This window comes from Sipha flava, unplaced genomic scaffold (genome assembly GCF_003268045.1).
Source record: "Sipha flava isolate LNK unplaced genomic scaffold, YSA_version1 197_pilon_pilon, whole genome shotgun sequence".
In the NCBI taxonomy this organism is placed as follows: domain Eukaryota; kingdom Metazoa; phylum Arthropoda; class Insecta; order Hemiptera; family Aphididae; genus Sipha; species Sipha flava.
Genome location: NW_020272774.1, coordinates 782,030 through 795,702, shown reverse-complemented (window position 1 = coordinate 795,702; position 13,673 = coordinate 782,030). Strand labels below are relative to the sequence as shown.

The following is a 13,673-nucleotide window of genomic DNA, read 5'->3' as shown; positions in this document are numbered from 1 at the left end:
ACAACATTATTGCGACCGTATGAGCGACGACAACCACCAGCCGGCCAGCCCAACCGACTCATAGAGTTTTGTTCTAAAAATAGTATGAGATTCCATGTTTATTTTGTTTACAGATATTAAAATCTTCCTTATTCCTGACTGCCTGAAATATACATATTTATAATACAGATATCAGTTTATTTCTAGCAGTACCTATAATAGTAATAATTGTTGTGTTGACTGTTGACATAGATTAGACACTCTTTAGTCTTTAGTTTGACAACCGTAGATATACACGCGTACTTGTATTACGTATAATTTCCTTAGTAATCGAAATTATATTTCTCGTAATACGCCGTTAAAAGTGACCGCGATTTATTCTTTTAATTTAATTGGTGACGTTTGTATTATAGTTGTAAGTTGTTATACTGTAATTATTTCATTTTATTCGTTTATTGAGCAAAAACATAATGTCTAAGAGGAAAAATGTCGATATTACACATTTTAAAAAAAAAAAAAAGTGCAACTTGTGCAAGCACTGTGGAAAATGATGATCGAACAACTGAGGAAAATAAAAATCGAATTGCAGTGAATTCAAGTGAGTCGTCTTTACCATCCAAAAAAAGTATTCATTATAAATTTATAAATAATTGCATTATGTACTATTGCATTTATAACTATTTATATATATATATCCAGCTAGTGTAGCATCGTATTGGTTCCGTAACTGTACACAGAATGTTGAAAGGCAGTGGCAGCTAGTGTACATGTGCACATGTGCACGTGCATTACCTACCCAAACTCAAAAAAAAAATTGAAAATATAAACCATAATAATACCACTAAATACCTGTAGTGTTATGAAGATTATTTTTCAAAATATAAAAATATAAATTCAGAATATTATGAAAATAATATAATATTTAAATTGGGTTATTCCGAAGGCCAAACGGGCAGGCGGTTGTCCGCGACGGAACGGTATCAGTGTGTGTGTTATAGTAGTGCAGTAGTGCACACTATTGCTGTGCACATTTTTACAATGTAAAAATTAAAACAAATCGAAACACGCAAGACGCGTTATAATGGAATTGATGTGCGTATTCGTTTCTGTGCACATAACCAACTAAATTGTTATCTGCGAATTATTTTCGATATCGCCGCGCCGTTGCGCGTTGGCATCGGCATTATGATTTATTTTTACTCATATTTGTTTATTATACTCCGATTATCGGCTGATAACATTAGTCATTATCTTAAATTCAAAACAACAATCGTGTTTCTGTTTACTATCGACCACCGACGTTAACGTATATTATTATTCGTGCAATTAACGAACAGCAATTAATTTATATATATATTGTCGCGTATTGCGTAGTCACATAATATAAAACACACATTATAGGAGGTTCTCATGAACATCGAAACTGGGCGTGTGAATAAGTTAAATCGTTCACATGGTTATCTGTTTAAATAAGAATATGAATATTGGAGTCACAGATACGTGGGTGGTTGACCACATCCTGTATCCCTGCATCAGTAATTATGTAACACACACATGCAAAATCAATAAGAAATTATCATATTTTATTATCATTAACGCACACACACACTCACAATTTATAGGAATTATCTTATTTTATTATCTTATTCATTTACACACACACACTTGGGATTTTACACACACACATACAATATCACATATAAAGGGACCCGAAAACAAGGGCAAATCAGACGAGTCTTGTCTATGCTGCACTGAGCACCTTCACGTCAGTGTAAGTTATGGTCTGGACTTAGAAATATTTCAAATTATTTTATAAGTACAATTGTTAGGACTTAAATAATTTCTATCACTAGAATATTTACAAAATTTGTAGTTAGAATAATTTTTTATAAGTTAAATAAATTTAATTATTTTAAAAAGAAGTCTTAATTATTCCTGACTACACTTCCACACAAGCGTTGACTGAGACGTTGTAACTGAATTAACGGATCAAACGGTTGGCACGTAACAATATATAGGTACGTTATATGTACATCTACCGATGTTAAAATTAATATTTTTTTTACCCACCTACATATCTTACAAATTATTTGTACACTACTTAATGTGAACCTCACGAGCCGCCACTGTTGGAAGGTGATGTAGGTTTCTTCTGGTAGGTCTTCCGATTCACGTCTCTTCAAAATAATCTGTCAGTTGGAATAATAATTCTTTGCTTTCAATAAAAAAAGTTTGGGACATTAATTCATTGAATAAGCCTTCTTGATGAATGTTTTCGACATCGTCCTGTTTCTTTTGTCCTGTCTGTCTTAATGTGCACACATCCGCATTTTAATCGTCTACAGCAGGGGTCTCCAACCTTTTTTTTACCGCGGGCCAAATTTGATATACGCTTTGGCATCGCAGGCCAACATTTTTAGAGGAATAGATAGGTTATAAAATCGAGCAATAAATAATAATAAATAAGATTTATTTAAGAATTGTATGTTTATTTATATCATTTTTTTATTTTATAATTCAAAATTTCGTTTTATTATGATAAGAGTAAGTTACTTAGTGAGACGTTTGAAACTGCTTGTTTTTTAAAATGTCTTGATAGTTTGCATCAAACTTTGTGGTTCCAATTAGCAGCGTCGCTTGTAAATGTTCGTCACTTAAATTAGTTCTGTACTTAGATTTGACGTATTTCATTTTTGAAAATGTCTGCTCACATAAGTATTTTGAGCTGAATATTGACATCATTTCACGTGCATGTTTTTTGAGATTTGGAAATGATTCCTTTGGCAACATGGCGTAAAATTGTTGGAGACTAGCTTCTTTGAAATAGTCTTTGAAATTGTTATTTGATATAAGCTCGATAACTTCAAGCTGAAACTTTGTCGGTAAAGTTTCTATTTTTAATGCAACAAAAGGATTTTCAAAAATTCGAATACGGTCTTCTGCACATTTGAAATCTCTAAACCGGGTCTGGAACTGCTCTTTCAAATAGGTGAGAACTCCAACAGTAAAATCGGAAGGGAATTCTTCATCATTTTAAAGTTTGAATTTGTTGCATGTTGGAAAATGGGCAAGATTTTTTTTCTATTAATTGATTTGTGAATAGAGTTAGTTTTAATTTAAAAGCTTTAATGTAGGAGTATGTATCTGAAATTAACGAGTTAGCTCCTTGCAACTTAAATTTAACTCATTAAGGAGCTGAGTTATATCAACGAGAAAAGCTTATTTCCATAGCCATGACAAATCAGTTAACTCAGTTATAACGTTGTTTTTTCTGTCATAAATGTGTCAATTTCTGAACGAAGATAAAAAAATTTTTTCAGGACGTGACCTCAGCTGAGCCAAGGAACTTCGCAATGATAGGGAATATCTGGGTACTCGCTTTCAATTTCAGTAAGAAAGTTCTTAAACTGACGGTGACTGAGAGTACTTTTTCGAATATAATTTATATTCTGCACAACAATATTCATAACTTCAGATATTGGTGCATTTTTCCCACACAAAGCTTGCTGATGTATTATGCAGTGAATAGCCATTTGTGCTGATGCACCAGTCTCCAATACAGCTTTACAAACATTTCCAACCAAACCTGTATGTGCTCCACACATGTTGCGTCCACCATCAGTAGTTACGCCTTTTAAAATATTAAAATTACGACCCAAAGTAAAAATAGATTCTTTTACCTTCAAAAAAATGTCATTACCAGTACATGAGTCTTTCATTGAATGGACGGCGGCCAATTCTTTGGTTTTTTTCAAAAGATTCATTGACTCCGCGAACGAATAAAAGCTCCTGCGCTGAGTCTGAATTGTCGGTAGATTCATCCAAAGCAATTGAAAAATATTTAAAGCTTTTAGCAATATCTTTTAATTGGCGAATAATATCATTTCCGAGATCTGTGGTACGTTGCGCAATTGTATTTGCTGACAAGCTAATACCGGTGAATAAATTGATTTTATCGGGACAAATCTCTTCAACTGTCTTCAAAATGCACTCCTTTACAATTTGGCCATCAGTAAACGGTTTTCTGGCCATCGCCAGAGTACGAGCTACTTGAAAACTTGCTTTTACGAGAGATTCATTTTGACATGACCGTTTAGTAAAAATTGACTGTTGAGCTAGTAAATTCTGTTTTAAGATTTCAAATTTGTCCGATCGTAGTTTACCAGATAGGTCGTTATATGTAGATGCGTGCTTGCTTTTATAATGTCTACCAATATTATATTCTTTCAAAAAAGCAACCTTTTCCTTGCAAATAACGCATAAAGTAACATTATTTTGTTCAATGAAGAAATAGTCATTATTCCATTTTTTGTTAAAAACACGGCACTCTGTATCGACTTTCCGTTTTTCACTTAAACTCATATTTATTTTAATACAGTACAGTACTCATATTTATTTTAATACAGTACAGAGCACTACACTCGATAATAAATAACACTTAACTACAATAATTATAAAAACTAATTCTATATAATTTATAAATTATACCCGATACATTACAGTGGACTCGCGCAGTTAGAAAAACCCGTCGATTACTCGTTCGATAGCATTATTATTACAACGGAAAAAGTCGATCGTATCTTATCTGACAATCGCGTAAGTTTTGAGTACAATATTAGGCAGATAAGTGTGATTGACGAGTTTTTCTATTATTAGTTAGTGTTAGTATACGTTATATATATAAATATTATAAATTGTTATGAATAATACCAAAAGAAAAAATAATAAATTAATTTTATTTTATTAATTAATTCAATAAAAAATAAATAAACTAATGAAAATTAATAATAAAACTAATATTAATATTAATATTTATGTTTATTTATATATTATTTTCAAAACATTAATTAGCTAGGCGGGCCGGTGTAAAAACCCTGGCGGGCCGTAGGTTGGAGACTCTTGGTCTACAGCCATTTTTGTCAAAACCACGTTTTCTGTGTTCGTGTCATTTTTACCGGCTGTTTGATAAGTGTCGTTCTACGCAAGTTCATTGCCTTGCATTTGTAACAACCGTGTTCCAGGGTGGTCAATTGCTGACAGCCATTGTCAATAACATGATTTTCATTAATTTGTCAGTGTCCTGTGCTGTAGACCTGTGTCTTCGTTCGTGACCGTGGTTCAGTGGTCGCATGCACGCAGGGGCTGTGATTTTTTTGTATTATCTTTTTGTATTACTCACATCCACTGTACAGTCGCATGGAATGAAATTTGCCATCTAACACAGTCGCATGTGAGTATTGGTTGACCATATCTGTTCTCATTGTTTAAAGGTCGACGGGCCTTGCCGTCATAGGCAATTGATTAGTTTTATAATTGTATTTAAATTGTGCCGTTTAGGGTCAATACAGTTGATATTTTTGTATGCCGTTTGGACCATGTTCATATATAATTTTATCATCATAATATTGTTTCTTGTTTTATACATTTAGAGTAACTAATACTATTGCATTTATTTAATTATTATTACCTTTTTTTTTTTTTTTTTTTTGTAAGTATTTATTGTGCCAACTAGGCAACTAATATAACCGTATATTTTTATTTAGTTATTTTATTTATTTTTTGTTATTATATCCAATTATTAAAATGTGTTAACTAAGCAACTTAATACCTATAAATTATACATTTATTTATTTCTCTTTTTTTACAATTATATTTATTCAGGCGAAAAACCCAGCCTACTATTAATGTAGGCACTTGGCAGCGTTTACACCTGTAAGTAAAAAACCTACAATATTTTCTTGTGTTCCCCGCCATCATTTTTTGAATATTTAATTTTTTTTTTTTTTATGATCGTCTTTGTATCGTATATAATATTGCAACGTATACACGTTAGCGGCCAATTGTTTGTTCACGGCTCGTGACGCCAATGGTTTATTGGTCGTGAAAAAATAAAAAAGGATAATACAGAAGCGAATTAAGTGACTATATTGTAATGTTATCGAATGCGATCTAGATCGATGTACTGCTAAAAAAGAGCGTATGGGAATACACACTAACCTCACGAGAGCGTTAGCATGGAAATGAGCTTCAGCGAAGCCGGATAATTTATGCGTTATCGTGGTTAGAAAATCGTAACTGTTGTGAAACCCTGAATAATACACTTGAACGAATATGTGTATTTTTTTGAAGTCATCAACACGTACGATAGAAATGTTGTCACAACGTTTTAAAAAACTAAAAAGTCGCGTTTACCGCGAGCAGTATATTATATATTATTTAGCGGATACATCCGAAGGAATCAGTAGTGGAGTGAAAACTGATAGGTTTTACGTACAGCATATGTAATTAATAATATTATTGTACAATTGGCTAACAATGCAACTGAAACTTGATTTTCATTTGCCGAATATTTTCCACGCTCGGCTTAGAGCCGGATATAGCGTAGTCTAGCGACTCATTAATATGATGTATGAGCGTAGTCATACATCATATTAAAGAGCTTAACAATTTTATACAATATTAATCAAATAATTAAAACGATGTCATGGCATGCCATAGCGGTTGAATCTTCTTTTTGAATTTTTGCAGTCCTGCAGAGTCGAATGTTTGAAGTTATGACAGTTAGGTTACAAATTGTTTTACTTCTTTCACAATAAGCTATTAAAAGTTTACTAAACATTGACATCGATTCGATTTTAAGGGGGGGGAAGTTATCTCCAAACTCATCCCAAGTTCAATCATCTTCAAGCCTAAAACTCATTGAATCGCTTTGTTCTGTACGAATAGAATTAATGTATTGCGTACAATCGTTAACTTCAACACTAAAACGATGTTTAATATTTTTTTCTTCCTCGGTTTTATTACAGACTAATGAAAAAAATCGAGAAATGGTTTGATTTTATAAATTATCGATACCGGTCCATTTATCTTGATAGTATTTTAATTGTACGTATAACTGAATACTAATAATATAAGTAATAATAATAATATACTAATAATCAGTGGCGTCGAACTACAAAAAAATGCAGTATGGCGAATATCAAATTTTAATAGTACCTACCCACTTACCAATTGGTGTAAACGGTGGGAGGGGGGCTGAAACCCTACCATAATATTGTATTCAAAATTAATATTTATATATATATATATATATATATATATATATAAATTTATATATCTATTTTCATATTGTGACTTATCAATAATTTATGATATAGCCGATATAGATGTTCACTCTATATATTAAATAATATTTATTTTCACCACATCGCACTATCGTTATCGTATTATCTGTGTTAATATTACGGTCTTCTGGCTTGTATCGACGTAATCAACGTACCACAACTGATGTCCTTGTATGCAATAATGTTAAATATTAAATAGCTTTAATACTTTCATAGTACATTTTGCATATTGGGCTGTGGGTACCACGCTATGTGTCACCTACCGAGCACTCAGTACCCACATAGCACATAATTCACTATGGCAGTCGCCATACTTGGACATAGGGATCGGCGCCACTGCTAATAATATTAGTACATTGTATAATACAATCGATCGGTGTTTTATATTTGTCGTACGATAATATTACAATAAGTCAGTGATTTCCTGACATGAACGTTGCCTCTTTTCTTGTATGCGTTTTTAATTTTTAAAGAAAGCTAAAGAGGACTATTCATTGGTCTCTTACATTAGTATTATAAGATTTGTTCTGACTCAAATAAGAAACTATGTACAATACTCTCAAAATTTCATAGAAATGGAGGTATAAAATAACGGCTTTTGTGCAAACTATAACAATTATTCTTACAAAATCAACACGTTGATTAGAAATTTGTGAAAGGGAATATTTAAGACTAATGAAGAGATCTATTGAGCCAGTAATTATTTCATTAGTAGGACATCATCAACTTCAATGGAGTTATCGGTCAAGTAAGTATTTTTTCTAAAATTATTTTTAACGTATTCGAAGTTAAATTTTTATAATTTATATTTTCCGTATATATTTACACTAATGAGTATAAATGTTTATACGAGTAGTAAAATTTTTTTTTTAAATTATTAAAAAATTAAGCTATCAGTTTTAAAAATAAAAAAGGTTGAGGAGAGGTTGGTAGGAGATTTTCTTAAATCTGAAAAGAACGTTGAATAGAAAAAGGTTGGAAAACACCACTGAATAAGTATAGAGAATCAAGATAATATTGTAGATTATTATAATTATGTGAGCAACCAATTATTAGTATGTGAGCAACCAATTATTCGTTTAATAACATTGCATGTCGAGTTGACCCTGTTCGGAACAATACGGCATTATTATAATGTTACTATTGTACCGGAGCTTAGTTTACCTCATTCATAATAATGTTTTTAATTTCAGCGATCTGATTTGTTTGCTCGTAAAAAAATCTCTTTCCATTAAATATTTCACATATAGCACAGGTTTCGTTGAAATTCAATAATAATAATACCGAGCCCAATACGGCTATTTCACAGATTATTCCGCATTAGTTCTACGAAAATTTGTGTGACGCCTGCAAAAATTCATTGTGTACGAGTACAATAATATTATACTATAATGTTGGTTAAAATATAATACTGTTCGCGGTACCGCGATACGAAAGAAAATGTATAATTCATTTTTCAACGACAATGAATCACTATAATATATATTAACGATTTCGTTTTCGAGAAAAATTATTCATTTTTCAATTTTACCATCAAAATGCAGCCGCCGAAAAACGCGTAGCCTGAACAGTTGTATTGTCCTGCACGTTCATGTTTACGTATAATTTGGAAGAAAAAATGTTATCAGATCGTAACATGAATGCGTTGCACAAATAGAATATTCATACCGTTTTTCTCCTGTTATCTGGCAGTAATATTATGATGACTGCAGTTTCTTTTTCGTTTAATTTTATATCTACAAACTCAATAATGCTAATAAGTGCCTTATGAAATTACGACTTAACGATAGTAAATATAATAAAGTAACAAATGGAAAATTAGAGAGGCGTTTTTTTTTTTTTAACATGTATATATATATATTTATTTTTAATTCTTAACAACCACAGCTCTTACAATCTAGCAGTTTTACCGAGGCTTTTGCAGTTGGAAGTAGAGTTGTTGAGTGCATGGTTAGGATTTTTGAACTTTTGGACGTAAATCTTAGAATTAGAATTATGTTTAACATAAATCAATCGATGTTGAATAAATGATCATAGTTAAAACGAAGTTATATTTATAACTTTTCCTAACACGTGTAAGGGTATTATCATGGAGCGGAGAGGGGTTATATAGGTAATATGGATCCCTTTATAGCTTCTTTTTTCTAATAGATTTTATTTTCTTGGTTATTCGATATTTAGTAATAATCAAGGTTCATAATTTCTAGCATTTGCATTTATTTTCGTTACAGGTCCTAAAGATACTTATGTGAATCATAAATTAGTTTCAGGAATCTTAAAAGGTAAATACAAAATTTTATGTTGCATATTTTCGCATATTTTGAAACTTGAGAGCTATTTTATCTTTTTTCGTGTACCCCATAGGCGGATATCGGGGAAAACTTGGGGGGCTTAAGCTCCCCAGAAAGTAAACGTCAAAATAAAAAATTATGTGTTTCAATATTTGATATTTATAATTTTTATTTTATTTTGTTGAGATACGAGAATGGTCTGGAATATTCATGGCTTATCGTTGTTGGGAAAATCATATTTTATAGGTATTTATTGGTAATCGCGAATATTCTAGAACTTGTTTGCGATACATGTAAAGTTATAAATACACAAGCTGCAGACAGCCATTGCATTAGTGTCGATTACGTTTTTGGAGCGTTTACGGTGATCGCCTTTATTTTTATTTTTAATACCCACGCGTAGTTTTCCGTAAGTGATGTGCTAAACAAATAAACAACATAATTTTATATTATTTGTGTAAATTGTGTATTTATCTGAATTAATTAATTAATTTTGAATTATAAATTGTAATTAATTCAAAAGTGGCTAAAAGAATGTTAGATGTCTTTAATATTAAAAAACAAAAATTATTTGTTACTAATTCCTCGTCAACAACAGCACTAGAATCTGAAAATAAAGATTTAAATATTGGTTTAGACATTAATATAACTACACAAAAAGTATTGAAAATATTATAGATAAAAATGTCATTTCCGACTTGGGAACTTTAATAACAGGCCCTGTGCGACCAATTTTAACCGTAAATTCAAATGTAGGTAAACACTCAACATAGTTTGAGTTATTATATTATGTTTAAATTAAATACATTGCAGTCATATCCACTAACGAAATTTAGTACACAAATTCGGGCTTTCAATAATTATCACTATAAAACATATGAATAGCTTGAATATAGTATATCAAAAGATTCAATTTTTTGCTTTGCTTATAGAAATTTTAGTACTGGAATTAGTGGAAATTTTGAAGATAGGTTTTGAGTAGGTTTTAGAAATTGGAAAAAAGTATGTACTTTGTATTTATGCTTTATTTATGATTTTTTTAATTATAATTATAATTATTTGTATAAGTATATTATAATTTTTAGTTGAGTGTTTGTTGGGAATAAAAGTAAACTCAAAAAAATTGGAAGCACATGGTAAAAGTAATTTACATCTTACATGTATGATTAAATATTCAGCAGATCAGAAAACAAAAGAAACTGGTAGTGTTTATTCTCAAATATCTTCTCAGCATTCATTTATGGTTGAAACTAATAAAAAATATATGAAAATGTTAGTTGATATTGTTTTATTTGTAAGTTGTCAAAGAATTGGTTTTAAGGGATACGACGAGACAAAAGATTCTTTAAATCAAGGTATAAAACTAACAACTAAAAAGTAATAACTAATAACAAGGAAGCGGATGTTTATGCTTCAAAAAATTTAAAATTATGCATGCAATTATGCTCTAAAAAGTATAAAAATATGTTTAGAATTTATAAATATATGCATCAAAAAATTTTTTATTTACAACTTATTTTGTTTATTAAAAATTTAAAATATATAGGTATAAAATAATTATTCTTAAAATTAAAACTTTAAAAAGAACTGTTGGTACGTAAATACGTAAATAGGTATAAAACTTTATAAAATATAGAAACACTTTGCATGAAAACTAAACTAGAACACAACTGAAATGCAACACGAGTACACAACACAACGAAAAGTAGATCAAAACTTCAAGATGAACTTATAAATAATATAAATATGTGCAGATGTTTTGAAAGAAATAATGGTGAAAGATATTGAAGAAGTTGAGGTGTTTGAAATTATGTGATGAAGCAAGGTGAAATATAAAATATGTTTTATACATGGACTTCTTAATTTATTTTTATTAAATTAATATATAGGTGTTATAAACAAGAACAAATGGCATTATGTGTAAGGTATGTTAAAATCTAGATGTTGTTGAGAGATTTCTCGATTTTATAGATTGTTCTAAGAATCAAGATGCTGAAAGTTTATATCATTACATATTTTGATACCTGAAAAAGTGTAAACTTTGCCACAAATAGTTGCTCAATCATATGATGGTGAAAAGGTTATGCCTGGGATATTTAATGGACTACAAAATAAAATAAAAAAAAATCAATATCCTTACGATATTTATGCCCACTGTATGGCTCATAAAATGAACCTCATTTTAATTGATATGTGTAAATACGTAAAGGCAATGAATATTTATACACATCTTAGATCTTCATGATTTTATTTATTACTTATATTAATATTAGGAAACAAGGCATGTGTAATTGAGATTTAACTTAGATTCAAACTAAACTATTAATAAAACATTCGATAATGACTAGACTTATTGACACTAGATGGAATTGCCGTTATCGAAATATAGAGTCCGTTAAAAATAGTTATAAAGCAATTATTCAAGCTTTAGAACAAAAAATTGAAAATGAATATGATAGAGGAGTAAATGAAGCAAATGGTATAATATAATAAGTAATAATTAATAATTCAAAGTATTTAAATTTCAATATCTTTTTTTTAGGTATGTTAACAAATTTAAAAAGTGGACGATTTATAGTTTATTTATTTATCTTACATTAAGTATTAATTAATATTAATATTGTTTCTAACAAATTTCAAGAAAAAAATGTAACCTTAGGGGTCTAAAAATATTATTGAAGGTGTTATGATGACTTTTAAAAATTCTAGAACAACGGAGTATTTCTCTAAGCTTTGGTGTGAAATAGAAATCTTTGCTGAAGATAATGAAATATCAATACAAACGCCATCTAAAGGTAAGACTTAATAAACATATTATATTTATTTATTATTATAATAATTTTAAGTTAATATTTACTTAACTAGGATGTAAAAGAAAAATACAATAGCCACACAATCTTCAACATTTTGATACTATTGCAACCACAAGTGCTGAACAAAATATTAATGACACCATTGAAACTATTGAAGATTATTTTAGAAAAAATGTTTCCTTTCCTGTATTTAATGCTATCTTGATAAATCTGGAGAAAATATTTTCTATTGAAAGCCTCCAAATGGCTACAGCTGTTGATCAATTTTTTCAATTAAACTTGGAGGAAAGTCTTTTCTTTGTAGATCATTATAAAGTAAGTATCGTATCGGTTTTTGAAAATTCATTTTTACTTACCTATGCTCTAGTTTTCTAGTTTTATTAAAAGTAAACTTGTATTTTGTATGTTTTTTCAGGATTTGATGAATGTATCTAAAGATGTATTACAATCAGAAATAGAAGTGAAAAATAATTGTATATTGTAATCTACCGATGAAAATTATAAAACTTTAAATGATGTGAAAAAGGTTTTAACAAAACAGACTTTCCCTAATTTATAAAAACTATTTCAAGTTACTTTAACAATTCCTATAAGTTCCTCCACTCGTGAAAGGAGTTTTTCGGCCATGCGTAGAATAAAAACTTGGCTTAGAACTTCTATGCTGTAGGAAAGGTTCAACAACACCTCAATATTATATATTGAAAAATAAATTTCTAAATCTATTAATACTGAAACAATTGTTAATATATTAGCACAAAAAAATAGATGTATACAATTAAGATAAAAATAATTTAGTAGCTATTCAATATTTTATTTTTTTATGTTCCTATTACCTATATATATATTTGGTGCCTCTGCTAAAATCAAGTAGGAGTAGCCACTACAGTTATTAGGTTGAAAGGTCGGAAGCGACTAAAAATATTTGTTTCGCTAATGAATAAGACAAAAATGTTAAGCCCCCCCCACAGATGAAACCAAATATCCGCCCATGATGTACCCTTACGTTCTTTTTTTAATAAAAAGAAGGATTTAATCTTATCTTGAATATCATGAAAATACCGATTTTGAGGGTAGATTTATTGCTAATATAATTGTTGAAGAAAATTTTCCGAACAAGCAATATTTGGTATATTATTATTACATATTTAAAAAACATTTTATTATCCATGCAATCTAAAATGTTGAAAAAAAAATATATTATTCATTTTTATTCAACACTATTAATACAAATAATATATAAAATACTTAAAAAATACTGAATAAAAGTTTAAGATACAGTATGTGACTTAAAAAAACGAAATTACCGACGCGACGTAAACATACTCGTATTAATAAAGCGGTTCTCAACCTTTTTTTTCTTCCGTACCCTGAGTCATAATATTTGTTAGATAGTACCCGTCACTGTAATGAAAAGTTATATTTTTAACCTTTTTTCACAAAACTTCTCCAAAAATGTTAAAAAACAA

General features: G+C 29.7%; 1 long non-coding RNA gene across 4 annotated transcripts; it reads left to right on the top strand.

Moving 5' to 3' along the window:
* Positions 1–1,948: 1,948 nt before the first annotated feature.
* On the top strand, positions 1,949–12,948 carry LOC112681847. 4 transcript variants are annotated; one of them, XR_003148436.1, is made up of 5 exons: positions 7,181–7,851; positions 9,335–9,385; positions 12,104–12,189; positions 12,260–12,522; positions 12,623–12,948. It is a non-coding gene; the product is annotated as an uncharacterized LOC112681847 (long non-coding RNA). The 4 variants fall into 4 exon arrangements; XR_003148439.1 differs by lacking the exons at positions 7,181–7,851; positions 9,335–9,385 and adding an exon at positions 1,949–1,997; XR_003148438.1 differs by lacking the exon at positions 9,335–9,385.
* Positions 12,949–13,673: the final 725 nt, after the last annotated feature.